Source organism: Schistocerca gregaria, unplaced genomic scaffold, assembly GCF_023897955.1.
Source record: "Schistocerca gregaria isolate iqSchGreg1 unplaced genomic scaffold, iqSchGreg1.2 ptg000317l, whole genome shotgun sequence".
NCBI lineage: Eukaryota > Metazoa > Arthropoda > Insecta > Orthoptera > Acrididae > Schistocerca > Schistocerca gregaria.
Window position 1 is genome coordinate 9,098,662 of NW_026061795.1, and position 18,561 is coordinate 9,117,222.

Here is an 18,561-nt window from a genome sequence, read left to right on the forward strand (position 1 = left end):
ATGAACACTTTTCACATTCTCCCGTGCAACTCGGCTGCTACTCCTCTTTCATGCTGAATCTAAATGTCCTAGCTTATGTCCAAGGCACAAAAGCCAGATAAAAAGTCAATAATCGATACCTAAAACTTGAATTGTACTACTTCTTACTGGCTATTACATCAACTTAGAAGCTTCATCTGTGTGCTACTATGGTGCTTTTAGTGTCTCCGCATACCGCAGCACGCGACATAGCCTTGCAGACGATAAGTACAACCGTTTCAGAGAGAAGAGCGGCCAATGTGGCGATCAGGCTTTAAGTCGATTCGATAACAAATGACGAAAACGGACGGATTTCTCAGGTTTTTACTACATATGAACACTTTTCACATTCTCCCATGCAACTCGGCTGCTAGTCCTCCTTTCATGCAGAATCCTAAGGTCCTAGCTCACGTCCAAGGCACCAAAGCCAGCAAAAAAGTCAATAATCGATACCTAATACTTGAATTGTACTACTTCTTACTGGCTATTACATCAACTCAGAAGCTTCATCTGTGTTCTACTATGGTGCTTTTAGTGTCTCCGCATACCGCAGCACGCGACATAGCTTTGCAGACGATAAGTACAACCGTTTCAGAGTGAAGAGCGGCCAATGTGACGATCTGGCTTTAAGTCGATTCGATAACAAATGACGAAAACGAACGGATTTCTCAGGTTTTTACTACATATGAACACTTTTCACATTCTCCCGTGCAACTCGGCTGCTAGTCCTCCTTTCATGCAGAATCTCAAGGTCCTAGCTCATGTCCAAGGCACCAAAGCCAGCAAGAAAGTCAATAATCGATACCTAAAACTTGAATTGTACTACTTCTTACTGGCTATTACAACAACTTAGAAGCTTCATCTGTGTTCTACTATGGTGCTATTAGTGTCGCCACATACCGCAGCACGCGACATAGCTTTGCAGACGATAAGTACAACCGTTTCAGAGAAAAAAGCGGCCAGTGTGACGACCTAGCTTTAAGTCGATTCGATAAAAAATGACGAAAACGGACGGATTTCTCAGGTTTTTACTACATATGAACGCTTTTCACATTCTACCATGCAACTCGGCTGCTAGTCCTCCTTTCATGCAAAATCTTAAGTTCCTAGCACATATGCAAGGCACCAAAGAAGGGTATAAAATCAATAATCTATAACTAAAACTTGAATTGTACTACTTCTTACTGGCTATTACATCAACTTAGAAGCTTCATCTGTGTTCTACTATGGTGCTTTTAGTGTCTCCGCACACCGCAGCACGCGACATAGCTTTGCAGACGATAAGTACAACCGTTTCAGAGAGAAGAGCGGCCAATGTGACGATCTGGCTTTAAGTCGATTCGATAACAAATGACGAATACGGACGGATTTCTCAGGTTTTTACTACATATGAACACTTTTCACATTCTCCCATGCAACTCGGCTGCTAGTCCTCCTTTCATGCAGAATCGTAAGGTCCTAGCTCATGTCTAAGGCACTAAAGACAACTAAAAAGTCAATAATCGATACCTAAAACTTGAATTGTACTACTTCTTACTGGCTATTACATCAACTTCGAAGCTTCATCTGTGTTCTACTATAGTACTTTTAGTGTCTCCACATACCGCAGCAAGCGACATAGCTTTGCAGACGATAAGTACAACCGTTTCAGAGAGAAGAGCGGCCAGTGTGACGATCTGGCTTTAAGTCGATTCGATAACAAATGACGAAAACGAACGGATTTCTCAGGTTTTTACTACATATGAACACTTTTCACATTCTCCCGTGCAACTCGGCTGCTAGTACTCCTTTCATGCAGAATCTTAAGGCCCTAGCTCATGTCCAAGGCACCAAAGCCAGCAAAAAAGTCAGTAATCGATCCCTAAAACTTGAATTATACTACTTCTTACTGGCAATTACATCAACTTAGAAGCTTCATCTGTGTTCTACTATGGTGCTTTTAGTGTCTCCACATACCGCAGCACGCGTCATAGCTTTGCAGACGATAAGTGCAACCGTTTCAGAGAGAAGAGCGGCCAATGTGACGATCTGGCTTTAAGTCGATTCGATAACAAATGACGAATACGGACGGATTTCTCAGGTTTTTACTACATATGAACACTTTTCACATTCTACCATGCAACTCGGCTGCTAGTCCTCCTTTCATGCAAAATCTTAAGTTCCTAGCTCATATGCAAGGCACCAAAGAAGGGTATAAAATCAATAATCTATTACTAAAACTTGAATTGTACTACTTCTTACTGGCTATTACATCAACTTAGAAGCTTCGTCTGTGTTCTACTATGGTGCTTTTAGTGTCTCCGCACACCGCAGCACGCGACATAGCTTTGCAGACGATACGTACAACCGTTTCAGAGAGAAGAGCGGCCAATCTGACGATCTGGCTTTAATTCGATTCGATAACAAATGACGAATACGGACGGATTTCTCAGGTTTTTACTACATATGAACACTTTTCACTTTTCCCAAGCATCTCGGCTGCTAGTCCTCAATTCATGCAGAATCTTAAGGTCCTAGCTTATGTCCAAAGTACCAAAGGCAGCTAAAAAGTCATAAAACGATACCTAAAACTTGAACTGTACTACTTCTTACTGGCTATTACATCAACTTAGAAGCTTCATCTGTGTTCTACTATGGTGCTTTTAGTGTCTCCGCATACCGCAGCACGCGACATAGCTTTGCAGTCGATAAGTTCAACCATTTCACAGAGAAGTGCGGCCAATGTGACGATCTGGCTTTAAGTCGATTCAATAACAAATGATGAAAACGAACGGATTTCTCAGGTTTTCACTACATATGAACACTTTTCACATTCTCCCGTGCAACTCGGCTGCTACTCCTCTTTCATGCTGAATCTAAATGTCCTAGCTTATGTCCAAGGCACAAAAGCCAGATAAAAAGTCAATAATCGATACCTAAAACTTGAATTGTACTACTTCTTACTGGCTATTACATCAACTTAGAAGCTTCATCTGTGTTCTACTATGGTGCTTTTAGTGTCTCCGCATACCGCAGCACGCGACATAGCCTTGCAGACGATAAGTACAACCGTTTCAGAGAGAAGAGCGGCCAATGTGACGATCTGGCTTTAAGTCGATTCGATAACAAATGACGAAAACGAACGGATTTCTCAGGTTTTTACTACATATGAACACTTTTCACATTCTCCCGTGCAACTCGGCTGCTAGTCCTCCTTTCATGCAGAATCTCAAGGTCCTAGCTCATGTCCAAGGCACCAAAGCCAGCAAGAAAGTCAATAATCGATACCTAAAACTTGAATTGTACTACTTCTTACTGGCTATTACAACAACTTAGAAGCTTCATCTGTGTTCTACCATGGTGCTATTAGTTTCGCCACATACCGCAGCACGCGACATAGCTTTGCAGACGATAAGTACAACCGTTTCAGAGAAAAAAGCGGCCAATGTGACGACCTAGCTTTAAGTCGATTCGATAAAAAATGACGAAAACGGACGGATTTCTCAGGTTTTTACTACATATGAACACTTTTCACATTCTCCCATGCAACTCGGCTGCTAGTACTCCTTTCATGCAGAATTTTAAGGCCCTAGCTCATGTCCAAGGCACCAAAGCCAGCAAAAAAGTCAATAATCGATACCTAAAACTTGAATTGTACTACTTCTTACTGGCAATTACATCAACTTAGAAGCTTCATCTGTGTTCTACTATGGTGCTTTTAGTGTCTCCACATACCGCAGCACGCGTCATAGCTTTGCAGACGATAAGTACAACCGTTTCAGAGAGAAGAGCGGCCAATGTGACGATCTGGCTTTAAGTCGATTCGATAACAAATGACGAATACGGACGGATTTCTCAGGTTTTTACTACATATGAACACTTTTCTTATTCTCCCATGCAGCTCGGCTGCTAGTCCTCCTTTCATGCAGAATCCTAAGGTCCTAGCTCATGTCCAAGGCACCAAAGCCAGCAAAAAAGTCAATAATCGATACCTAAAACTTGAATTGTACTACTTCTTACTGGCTATTACATCAACACAGAAGCTTCATCTGTGTTCTACTATGGTGCCTTTAGTGTCTCCGCATACCGCAGCACGCGATATAGCTTTGCAGACGATAAGTACAATCGTTTCAGAGAGAAGAGCGGCCAATGTGACGTTCTGGGTTTAAGTCGATTCGATAACTAATGACGAAAACGAACGGATTTCTCAGGTTTTTACTACATATGAACACTTTTCACATTCTCCCTTGCAACTCGGCTGCTAGTCCTCCTTTCATGCAGAATCTCAAGGTCCTAGCTCATGTCCAATGCACCAAAGCCAGCAAAAAAGTCAATAATCGATACCTAAAACTTGAATTGTACTACTTCTTACTGGCTATTACAACAACATCGAAGCTTCATCTGTGTTCTACTATGGTACTTTTAGTGTCTCCACATACCGCAGCAGGCGACATAGCTTTGCAGACGATAAGTACAACCGTTTCAGAGAGAAGAGCGGCCAATGTGACGATCTGGCTTTAAGTCGATTCGATAACAAATGACGAAAACGAACGGATTTCTCAGGTTTTTACTACATATGAGCACTTTTCACATTGTCCCGTGCAACTCGGCTGCTAGTACTCCCTTCATGCAGAATCTTAAGGCCCTAGCTCATGTCCAAGGCACCAAAGCCAGCAAAAAAGTCATTAATCGATACCTAAAACTTGAATTGTACTACTTCTTACTGGCAATTACATCAACTTAGAAGCTTCATCTGTGTTCTACTATGGTGCTTTTAGTGTCTCCACATACCGCAGCACGCGTCATAGCTTTGCAGACGATAAGTGCAACCGTTTCAGAGAGAAGAGCGGCCAATGTGACGATCTGGCTTTAAGTCGATTCGATAACACATGACGGAAACGGACGGATCTCTCAGGTTTTTACTACATATGAACACTTTTCACATTCTACCATGCAACTCGGCTGCTAGTCCTCCTTTCATGCAAAATCTTAAGTTCCTAGCTCATATGCAAGGCACCAAAGAAGGGTATAAAATCAATAATCTATAACTAAAACTTGAATTGTACTACTTCTTACTGGCTATTACATCAACTTAGAAGCTTCGTCTGTGTTCTACTATGGTGCTTTTAGTGTCTCCGCACACCGCAGCACGCGACATAGCTTTGCAGACGATACGTACAACCGTTTCAGAGAGAAGAGCGGCCAATGTGACGATCTGGCTTTAATTCGATTCGATAACAAATGACGAAAACGGACGGATTTCTCAGGTTTTTACTACATATGAACTCTTTTCACATTCTTCCGTGCAACTCGGCTGCTAGTCCTCCTTTCATGCAGAATCTTAAGGTCCTAGCTCATGTCCAAGGCACCAAAGCCAGCTAAAAAGTCAATAATCGATAACTAAAAAATGAATTGTACTACTTCTTACTGGCTATTACATCAACTTAGAAGCTTCATCTGTGTTCTACTATGGTGCTTTTAGCGTCTCCGCATACCGCAGCACGCGTCATAGCTTTGCAGACGATATGTACAACCGTTTCAGAGAGAAGAGCGGCCAATGTGACGATCTGGCTTTAAGTCGATTCGATAACAAATGACGAATACGGACGGATTTCTCAGGTTTTTACTACATATGAACACTTTTCACTTTTCCCAAGCATCTCGGCTGCTAGTCCTCAATTCATGCAGAATCTTAAGGTCCTAGCTTATGTCCAAAGTACCAAAGGCAGCTAAAAAGTCATAAAACGATACCTAAAACTTGAACTGTACTACTTCTTACTGGCTATTACATCAACTTAGAAGCTTCATCTGTGTTCTACTATGGTGCTTTTAGTGTCTCCGCATACCGCAGCACGCGACATAGCTTTGCAGTCGATAAGTACAACCATTTCAGAGAGAAGTGCGGCCAATGTGACGATCTCGCTTTAAGTCGATTCAATAACAAATGATGAAAACGAACGGATTTCTCAGGTTTTCACTACATATGAACACTTTTCACATTCTCCCGTGCAACTCGGCTGCTACTCCTCTTTCATGCTGAATCTAAATGTCCTAGCTTATGTCCAAGGCACAAAAGCCAGATAAAAAGTCAATAATCGATACCTAAAACTTGAATTGTACTACTTCTTACTGGCTATTACATCAACTTAGAAGCTTCGTCTGTGTTCTACTATGGTGCTTTTAGTGTCTCCGCATACCGCAGCACGCGACTTAGCTTTGCAGACGATAAGTACAACCGTTTCAGAGAGAAGAGCGGCCAATGTGGCGATCAGGCTTTAAGTCGATTCGATAACAAATGACGAAAACGGACGGATTTCTCAGGTTTTTACTACATATGAACACTTTTCACATTCTCCCGAGCAACTCGGCTGTTAGTCCTCCTTTCATGCAAAATCTTAAGGTCCTAGCTCATGTCCAAGGCACCAAAGCCAGCTAAAAAGTCAATAATCGATACCTAAAACTTGAATTGTACGACTTCTTACTGGCTATTACATCAACTTAGAAGCATCATCTGTGTTCTACTATGGTGCTTTTAGTGTCTTTGCAAACCGCAGCACGCGACATAGCTTTGCAGACGATAAGTACAACAGTTTCAGAGAGAAGAGCGGCCAATGTGACGATCTGGCTTTAAGTCGATTCGATAACAAATGACGAAAACGGACGGATTTCTCAGGTTTTTACTACATATGAACACTTTTCACATTCTCCCGTGCAACTCGGCTGCTAGTCCTCCCTTCATGCAAAATCTTAAGTTCCTAGCTCATATGCAATGCACCAAAGAAGGGTATAAAATCAATAATCTATATCTAAAACTTGAATTGTACTACTTCTTACTGGCTATTACATCAACTTAGAAGCTTCATCTGTGTTCTACTATGGTGCTTTTAGTGTCTCCGCATACCGCAGCACGCGACATAGCTTTGCAGACGATAAGTACAACCGTTTCAGAGAGAAGAGCGGCCAATGTGACGATCTGGCTTTAAGTCGATTCGATAACAAATGACGAAAACGGACGGATTTCTCAGGTTTTTACTACATATGAACACTTTTCACATTCTCCCATGCAACTCGGCTGCTAGTCCTCCTTTTTTGCAGAATCTCAAGGTCCTAGCTCATGTCCAAGGCACCAAAGCAAGCAAAAAAATTCAATAATCGATACCTAAAACTTGAATTGTACTACTTCTTACTGGCTATTACAACAACTTAGAAGCTTCATCTGTATTCTACTATGGTGCTATTAGTGTCGCCACATACCGCAGCACGCGACATAGATTTGCAGACGATAAGTACAACCGTTTCAGAGAGAAGAGCGGCCAATGTGACGACCTAGCTTTAAGTCGATTCGATAACAAATGACGAAAACGGACGGATTTCTCAGGTTTTTACTACATATGAACACTTTTCACATTCTCCCATGCAACTCGGCCGCTAGTCCTCCTTTCATGCAGAATCTTAAGGTCCTAGCTCATGTCTAAGGCACTAAAGACAACTAAAAAGTCAATAATCGATACCTAAAACTTGAATTGTACTACTTCTTACTGGCTATTACATCAACTTCGAAGCTTCATCTGTGTTCTACGATGGTGCTTTAGTATCTTCGCAAACCGCAGCACGCGACATAGCTTTGCAGACGATAAGTACAACCGTTTCAGGGAGAAGAGCGGCCAATGTGACGATCTGGCTTTAAGTCGATTCGATAACAAATGACGGAAACGGACGGATTTCTCAGGTTTTTACTACATATGAACACTTTTCACATTCTACCATGCAACGCGGCTGCTATTCCTCCCTTCATGCAAAATCTTAAGTTCCTAGCTCATATGCAAGGCACCAAAGAAATGTATAAAATCAATAATCTATAACTAAAACTTGAATTGTACTACTTCTTACTGGCTATTACATCAACTTAAAAGCTTCATCTGTGTTCTACTATGGTGCTTTTAGTGTCTCCGCACACCGCAGCACGCGACATAGCTTTGCAGACGATAAGTACAACCGTTTCAGAGAGAAGAGCGGCCAATGTGACGATCTGGCTTTAAGTCGATTCGATAACAAATGACGAAAACGGACGGATTTCTCAGGTTTTTACTACATATGAACACTTTTCACATTCTCCTGTGCAACTCGGCTGCTAGTCCTCCTTTCATGCAGAATCTCAAGGTCCTAGCTCATGTCCAAGGCACCAAAGCCAGCAAAAAAGTCAATAATCGATACCTAAAACTTGAATTGTACTACTTCTTACTGGCTATTACATCAACTTCGAAGCTTCATCTGTGTTCTACTATGGTGCTTTTAGTGTCTCCACATACCGCAGTAAGCGACATAGCTTTGCAGACGATAAGTACAACCGTTTCAGAGAGAAGAGCGGCCAATGTGACGACCTAGCTTTAAGTCGATTCGATAACAAATGACGAAAACGAACGGATTTCTCAGGTTTTTACTACATATGAACACTTTTCACATTCTCCCGTGCAACTCGGCTGCTAGTACTCCTTTCATGCAGAATCTTAAGGCCCTAGCTCATGTCCAAGGCACCAAAGCCAGCAAAAAAGTCAGTAATCGATACCTAAAACTTGAATTGTACTACATCTTACTGGCAATTACATCAACTTAGAAGCTTCATCTGTGTTCTACTATGGTGCTTTTAGTGTCTCCACATACCGCAGCACGCGTCATAGCTTTGCAGACGATAAGTGCAACCGTTTCAGAGAGAAGAGCGGCCAATGTGACGATCTGGCTTTAAGTCGATTCGATAACAAATGACGGAAACGGACGGATTTCACAGGTTTTTACTACATATGAACACTTTTCACATTCTACCATGCAACTCGGCTGCTAGTCCTCCTTTCATGCAAAATCTTAAGTTCCTAGCTCATATGCAAGGCACCAAAGAAGGGTATAAAATCAATAATCTATAACTAAAACTTGAATTGTACTACTTCTTATTGGCTATTACATCAACTTAGAAGCTTCGTCTGTGTTCTACTATGGTGCTTTTAGTGTCTCCGCACACCGCAGCACGCGACATAGCTTTGCAGACGATACGTACAACCGTTTCAGAGAGAAGAGCGGCCAATGTGACGATCTGGCTTTAATTCGATTCGATAACAAATGACGAAAACGGACGGATTTCTCAGGTTTTTACTACATATGAACTCTTTTCACATTCTTCCGTGCAACTCGGCTGCTAGTCCTCCCTTCATGCAAAATCTTAAGTTCCTAGCTCATATGCAACGCACCAAAGAAGGGTATAAAATCAATAATCTATAACTAAAACTTGAATTGTACTACTTCTTACTGGCTATTATATCAACTTAGAAGCTTCATCTGTGTTCTACTATGGTGCTTTTAGTGTCTCCGCATACCGCAGCACGCGACATAGCTTTGCAGACGATAAGTACAACCGTTTCAGAGAGAAGAGCGGCCAATGTGACGATCTGGCTTTAAGTCGATTCGATAACAAATGACGAAAACGGACGGATTTCTCAGGTTTTTACTACATATGAACACTTTTCACATTCTCCCATGCAACTCGGCTGCTAGTCCTCCTTTCATGCAGAATCTCAAGGTCCTAGTTCATGTCCAAGGCACCAAAGCAAGCAAAAAATTCAATAATCGATACCTAAAACTTGAATTGTACTACTTCTTACTGGCTATTACAACAACTTAGAAGCTTCATCTGTATTCTACTATGCTGCTATTAGTGTCGCCACATACCGCAGCACGCGACATAGATTTGCAGACGATAAGTACAACCGTTTCAGAGAGAAGAGCGGCCAATGTGACGACCTAGCTTTAAGTCGATTCGATAACAAATGACGAAAACGGACGGATTTCTCAGGTTTTTACTACATATGAACACTTTTCACATTCTCCCATGCAACTCGGCTGCTAGTCCTCCTTTCATGCAGAATCTTAAGGTCCTAGCTCATGTCTAAGGCACTAAAGACAACTAAAAAGTCAATAATCGATACCTAAAACTTGAATTGTACTACTTCTTACTGGCTATTACATCAACTTCGAAGCTTCATCTGTGTTCTACGATGGTTCTTTTAGTGTCTTCGCAAACCGCAGCACGCGACATAGCTTTGCAGACGATAAGTACAACAGTTTCAGAGAGAAGAGCGGCCAATGTGACGATCTGGCTTTAAGTCGATTCGATAACAAATGACGAAAACGGACGGATTTCTCAGGTTTTTACTACATATGAACACTTTTCACATTCTCCCGTGCAACTCGGCTGCTAGTCCTCCCTTCATGCAAAATCTTAAGTTCCTAGCTCATATGCAATGCACCAAAGAAGGGTATAAAATCAATAATCTATATCTAAAACTTGAATTGTACTACTTCTTACTGGCTATTACATCAACTTAGAAGCTTCATCTGTGTTCTACTATGGTGCTTTTAGTGTCTCCGCATACCGCAGCACGCGACATAGCTTTGCAGACGATAAGTACAACCGTTTCAGAGAGAAGAGCGGCCAATGTGACGATCTGGCTTTAAGTCGATTCGATAACAAATGACGAAAACGGACGGATTTCTCAGGTTTTTACTACATATGAACACTTTTCACATTCTCCCATGCAACTCGGCTGCTAGTCCTCCTTTCATGCAGAATCTCAAGGTCCTAGCTCATGTCCAAGGCACCAAAGCAAGCAAAAAAATTCAATAATCGATACCTAAAACTTGAATTGTACTACTTCTTACTGGCTATTACAACAACTTAGAAGCTTCATCTGTATTCTACTATGCTGCTATTAGTGTCGCCACATACCGCAGCACGCGACATAGATTTGCAGACGATAAGTACAACCGTTTCAGAGAGAAGAGCGGCCAATGTGACGACCTAGCTTTAAGTCGATTCGATAACAAATGACGAAAACGGACGGATTTCTCAGGTTTTTACTACATATGAACACTTTTCACATTCTCCCATGCAACTCGGCTGCTAGTCCTCCTTTCATGCAGAATCTTAAGGTCCTAGCTCATGTCCAAGGCACCAAAGCCAGCTAAAAAGTCAATAATCGATACCTAAAACTTGAATTGTACGACTTCTTACTGGCTATTACATCAACTTAGAAGCATCATCTGTGTTCTACTATGGTGCTTTTAGTGTCTTTGCAAACCGCAGCACGCGACATAGCTTTGCAGACGATAAGTACAACAGTTTCAGAGAGAAGAGCGGCCAATGTGACGATCTGGCTTTAAGTCGATTCGATAACAAATGACGAAAACGGACGGATTTCTCAGGTTTTTACTACATATGAACACTTTTCACATTCTCCCATGCAACTCGGCTGCTAGTCCTCCTTTCATGCAGAATCTCAAGGTCCTAGTTCATGTCCAAGGCACCAAAGCAAGCAAAAAAGTCAATAATCGATACCTAAAACTTGAATTGTACTACTTCTTACTGGCTATTACAACAACTTAGAAGCTTCATCTGTATTCTACTATGCTGCTATTAGTGTCGCCACATACCGCAGCACGCGACATAGATTTGCAGACGATAAGTACAACCGTTTCAGAGAGAAGAGCGGCCAATGTGACGACCTAGCTTTAAGTCGATTCGATAACAAATGACGAAAACGGACGGATTTCTCAGGTTTTTACTACATATGAACACTTTTCACATTCTCCCATGCAACTCGGCTGCTAGTCCTCCTTTCATGCAGAATCTTAAGGTCCTAGCTCATGTCTAAGGCACTAAAGACAACTAAAAAGTCAATAATCGATACCTAAAACTTGAATTGTACTACTTCTTACTGGCTATTACATCAACTTCGAAGCTTCATCTGTGTTCTACGATGGTTCTTTTAGTGTCTTCGCAAACCGCAGCACGCGACATAGCTTTGCAGACGATAAGTACAACCGTTTCAGAGAGAAGAGCGGCCAATGTGACGATCTGGCTTTAAGTCGATTCGAAAAACAAATGACGGAAACGGACGGATTTCTCAGGTTTTTACTACATATGAACACTTTTCACATTCTACCATGCAACGCGCCTGCTAGTCCTCCCTTCATGCAAAATCTTAAGTTCCTAGCTCATATGCAAGGCACCAAAGAAATGTATAAAATCAATAATCTATAACTAAAACTTGAATTGTACTACTTCTTACTGGCTATTACATCAACTTAGAAGCTTCATCTGTGTTCTACTATGGTGCTTTTAGTGTCTCCGCACACCGCAGCACGCGACATAGCTTTGCAGACGATAAGTACAACCGTTTCAGAGAGAAGAGCGGCCAATGTGACGATCTGGCTTTAAGTCGATTCGATAACAAATGACGAAAACGGACGGATTTCTCAGGTTTTTACTACATATGAACACTTTTCACATTCTCCCATGCAACTCGGCTGCTAGTCCTGCTCTCATGCAGAATCTCAAGGTCCTAGCTCATGTCCAAGGCACCAAAGCCAGCAAAAAAGTCAATAATCGATACCTAAAACTTGAATTGTACTACTTCTTACTGGCTATTACCACAACTTAGAAGCTTCATCAGTATTCTACTATGGTGCTATTAGTGTCGCCACATACTGCAGCACGCGACATAGCTTTGCAGACGATAAGTACAACCGTTTCAGAGAGAAGAGCGGCCAATGTGACGACCTAGCTTTAAGTCGATTCGATAACAAATGACGAAAACGGACGGATTTCTCAGGTTTTTACTACATAAGAACACTTTTCACATTCTCCCATGCAACTCGGCTGCTAGTCCTCCTTTCATGCAGAATCTTAAGGTCCTAGCTCATGTCCAAGGCACCAAAGCCAGCTAAACAGTCAATAATCGATACCTAAAACTTGATTTGTACTACATCTTACTGGCAATTACATCAACTTAGAAGCTTCATCTGTGTTCTACTATGGTGCTTTTAGTGTGGCCACATACCGCAGCACGCGTCATAGCTTTGCGGACGATAAGTACAACCGTTTCAGAGAGAAGAGCGGCCAATGTGACGATCTGGCTTTAAGTCGATTCGATAACAAATGACGGAAACGGACGGATTTCTCAGGTTTTTACTACATATGAACACTATTCACATTCTACCATGCAACTCGGCTGGTAGTCCACCTTTCATGCAGAATCCTAAGGTCCTAGCTCATGTCCAAGGCACCCAAGCCAGCAAAAAAGTCAATAATCGATACCTAAAACTTGAATTGTACTACTTCTTACTGGCTATTACATCAACTCAGAAGCTTCATCTGTGTTCTACTATGGTGCTTTTAGTGTCTCCGCATACCGCAGCACGCGACATAGCTTTGCAGACGATAAGTACCACCGTTTCAGAGAGAAGAGCGGCCAATGTGACGATCTGGGTTTAAGTCGATTCGATAACAAATGACGAAAACGAACGGATTTCTCAGGTTTTTACTACATATGAACACTTTTCACATTCTCCCGTGCAACTCGGCTGCTAGTCCTCCTTTCATGCAGAATCTCAAGGTCCTAGCTCATGTCCAAGGCACCAAAGCCAGCAAAAAAGGCAATAATCGATACCTAAAACTTGAATTGTACTACTTCTTACTGGCTATTACAACAACTTAGAAGCTTCATCTGTATTCTACTATGGTGTTATTAGTGTCGCCACATACCGCAGCACGCGACATAGCTTTGCAGACGATAAGTACAACCGTTTCTGAGATAAATGCGGCCAATGTGACGACCTAACTTTAAGTCGATTCGATAACAAATGACGAAAACGGACGGATTTCTCAGGTTTTTACTACATATGAACACTTTTCACATTCTCCCATGCAACTCGGCTGCTAGTCCTCCTTTCATGCAGAATCTTAAGGTCCTAGCTCATGTCTAAGGCACTAAAGACAACTAAAAAGTCAATAATCGATACCTAAAACTTGAATTGTACTACTTCTTACTGGCTATTACAACAACTTAAAAGCTTCATCTGTGTTCTACTATGGTGCTTTTAGTGTCTCCACATGCTGCAGCATGCGACATAGCTTTGCAGACGATAAGTACAACCGTTTCAGAGAGAAGAGCGGCCAATGTGACGACCTGGCTTTAAGTCGATTCGATAACAAATGACGAAAACGGACGGATTTCACAGGTTTTTACTACATATGAACACTTTTCACATTCTCCCATGCAACTTGGCTGCTAGTCCTCCATTCATGCAAAATCTTAAGTTCCTAGCTCATATACAAGGCACCAAAGAAGGGTATAAAATCAATAATCTATAACTAAAACTTGAATTGTACTACTTCTTACTGGCTATTACATCAACTTAGAAGCTTCATCTGTGTTCTACTATGGTGCTTTTAGAGTCTCCGCATACGGCAGCACGCGACATAGCTTTGCAGACGATAAGTGCAACCGTTTCAGAGAGAAGAGCGGCCAATGTGACGATCTGGGTTTAAGTCGATTCGATAACAAATGACGAGAACGAACGGATTTCTCAGGTTTTTACTACATATGTACACTTTTCACATTCTCCCGTGCAACTCGGCTGCTAGTCCTCCTTTCATGCAGAATCTCAAGGTCCTAGCTCATGTCCAAGGCACCAAAGCCAGCAAAAAAGTCAATAATCGATACCTAAAACTTGAATTGTACTACTTCTTACTGGCTATTACAACAACTTAGAAGCTTCATCTGTATTCTACTATGGTGCTATTAGTGTCGCCACATACCGCAGCTCGCGACATAGCTTTGCAGACAATAAGGACAACCGTTTCAGAGAGAAAAGCGGCCAATGTGACGACCTAGCTTTAAGTCGATTCGATAAAAAATGACGAAAACGGACGGATTTCTCAGGTTTTTACTACATATGAACACTTTTCACATTCTCCCATGCAACTCGGCTGCTATTCCTCCTTTCATGCAGAATCTTAAGGTCCTAGCTCATGTCTAAGGCACTAAAGACAACTAAAAAGTCAATAATCGATACCTAAAACTTGAATTGTACTACTTCTTACTGGCAATTACATCAACTTAGAAGCTTCATCTGTGTTCTACTATGGTGCTTTTAGTGTCTTCACATACCGCAGCAGGCGACATCGCTTTGCAGACGATAAGAACAACCGGTTCAGAGAGAAGAGCGGCCAATGTGACGATCTGGCTTTAAGTCGATTCGATAACAAATGACGAAAACGGACGGAATTCTCAGGATTTTATTAATTATGAACACTTTTCACATTCTCCCTTGCAACTCGGCTGCAAGTCCTCCTCTCAGGCGGAATGTTAAGGTCCTAGCTCATGTCCAAGGCACCGACGTCAGCTAAAAAGTCAATAATCGATACCTAAAACTTGAATTGTACTACTTCTTACTGGCTATTACCTCAACTTAGAAGCTTCATCTGTGTTCTACTGTGGTGCTTTTGTGTCTCCGCATAACGCAGCACGCGACATAGCTTTGCAGACGATAAGTACAACCGTTTCATAGAGAAGAGCGGCCAATGTGACGATCAGGCTTTAAGTCGATTCGATAACAAATGACGGAAACGGACGGATTTCTCAGGTTTTTACTACATATGAACACTTTTCACATTCTACCATGCAACTCGGCTGCTAGTCCTGCTCTCATGCAGAATCTCAAGGTCCTAGCTCATGTCCAAGGCACCAAAGCCAGCAAAAAAGTCAGTAATCGATACCTAAAACTTGAATTGTACTACTTCTTACTGGCTATTACCACAACTTAGAAGCTTCATCAGTACTCTACTATGGTGCTATTTGTGTCGCCACATACCGCAGCACGCGACATAGCTTTGCAGACGATAAGTACAACCGTTTCAGAGAGAAGAGCGGCCAATGTGACGACCTAGATTTAAGTCGATTCGATAACAAATGACGAAAACGGACGGATTTCTCAGGTTTTTACTACATAAGAACACTTTTCACATCCTCCCATGCAACTCGGCTGCTAGTCCTCCTTTCATGCAGAATCTTAAGGTCCTAGCTCATGTCTAAGGCACTAAAGACAACTAAAAAGTCAATAATCGATACCTAAAACTTGAATTGTACTACTTCTTACTGGCTATTACATCAACTTCGAAGCTTCATCTGTGTTCTACTATGGTGCTTTTAGTGTCTCCACATTCCGCAGCAAGCGACATAGCTTTGCAGACGATAAGTACAACTGTTTCAGAGAGAAGAGCAAACAGTGTGACGATCTGGCTTTAAGTCGATTCGATAACAAATGACGAAAACGAACGGATTTCTCAGGTTTTTACTACATATGAACACTTTTCACATTCTCCCGTGCAACTCGGCTGCTAGTCCTCCTTTCATGCAGAATCTTAAGGCATTAGCTCATTTCCAAGGCACCAAAGCCAGCAAAAAAGTCAATAATCGATACCTAAAACTTGAATTGTACTACTTCTTACTGGCTATTACAACAACTTAGAAGCTTTATATGTGTTCTACTATGGTGCTTTTAGTGTCCCCACATACCGCAGCACGCGACATAGCTTTGCAGACGATAAGTAGAACCGTTTCAGAGAGAAGAGCGGCCAATGTGACGATCTGGGTTTAAGTCGATTCGATAACAAATGACGAAAACGAACGGATTTCTCAGGTTTTTACTACATATGAACGCTTTTCACATTCTCCCGTGCAACTCGGCTGCTAGTCTTCCTTTCATGCAGAATCTTAAGGTCCTAGCTCATGTCCAAGGCACCAAAGCCAGCTAAAAAGTAAATAATGGATATACCTAAAACTTGAATAATACTACTTCTTACTGGCTATTACAACAACTTAGAAGCTTCATCTGTGTTCTACTATGGTGCTTTTAGTTTCCCCACATACCGCAGCACGCGACATAGCTTTGCAGACGATAAGCACAACCGTTTCAGAGAAAAGAGCGGCCAATGTGACGACCTGCTTTAAGTCGATTCGATAACAAATGACGAAAACGGACGGATTTCTCAGGTTTATACTACATATGAACACTTTTCACATTCTCCTGTGCAACTCGGCTGCTAGTCCTCTTTTCATGCAGAATCTTAAGGTCCTAGCTCATGTCCAAGGCACCAAAGCCAGCTAAAAAGTCAATAATCGATACCTAAAACTTGAATTGTACTACTTCTTACTGGCTATTACATCAACTCAGAAGCTTCATCTGTGTTCTACTATGGTGCTTTTAGTGTCTCCGCATACCGCAGCACGCGACATAGCTTTGCAGACGATAAGTACCACCGTTTCAGAGAGAAGAGCGGCCAATGTGACGATCTGGGTTTAAGTCGATTCGATAACAAATGACGAAAACGAACGGATTTCTCAGGTTTTTACTACATATGAACACTTTTCAGATTCTCCCGTGCAACTCGGCTGCTAGTCCTCATTTCATGCAGAATCTCAAGGTCCTAGCTCATGTCCAAGGCACCAAAGCTAGCAAAAAAGGCAATAATCGATACCTAAAACTTGAATTGTACTACTTCTTACTGGCTATTACAACAACTTAGAAGCTTCATCTGTATTCTACTATGGTGTTATTAGTGTCGCCACATACCGCAGCACGCGACATAGCTTTGCAGACGATAAGTACAACCGTTTCTGAGATAAATGCGGCCAATGTGACGACCTAACTTTAAGTCGATTCGATAACAAATGACGAAAACGGACGGATTTCTCAGGTTTTTACTACATATGAACACTTTTCACATTCTCCCATGCAACTCGGCTGCTAGTCCTCCTTTCATGCAGAATCCTAAGGTCCTAGCTCATATGCAAAGCACCAAAGAAGGGTATAAAATCAATAATCTATAACTAAAACTTGAATTGTACTACTTCTTACTGGCTATTACATCAACTTAGAAGCTTCATCTGTGTTCTACTATGGTGCTTTTAGTGTCTCCGCACACCGCAGCACGCGACATAGCTTTGCAGACGATAAGTACAATCGTTTCAGAGAGAAGAGCGGCCAATGTGACGACCTGGCTTTAAGTCGATTCGATAACAAATGACGAAAACGTACGGATTTCTCAGGTTTTTACTACATATGAACACTTTTCACATTCTCCCATGCAACTCGGCTGCTAGTCCTCCTTTCATGCAGAATCCTAAGGTCCTAGCTCATGTCCAAGGCACCAAAGCCAGCAAAAAAGTCAATAATCGATACCTAAAACTTGAATTGTACTACTTCTTACTGGCTATTACATAAACTCAGAAGCTTCATCTGTGTTCTACTATGGTGCTTTTAGTGTCTCCGCATACGGCAGCACGCGACATAGCTTTGCAGACGATAAGTGCAACCGTTTCGGAGAGAAGAGCGGCCAATGTGACGATCTGGGTTTAAGTCGATTCGATAACAAATGACGAGAACGAACGGATTTCTCAGGATTTTACTACATATGAACACTTTTCACATTCTCCCGTGCAACTCGGCTGCTTGTCCTCCTTTCATGCAGAATCTCAAGGTCCTAGCTCATGTCCAAGGCACCAAAGCCAGCAAAAAAGTCAATAATCGATACCTAAAACTTGAATTGTACTACTTCTTACTGGCTATTACATCAACTTCGAAGCTACATCTGTGTTATACTATGGTGCTTTTAGTGTCTTCACATACCGCAGCAGGCGACATCGCTTTGCAGACGATAAGAACAACCGGTTC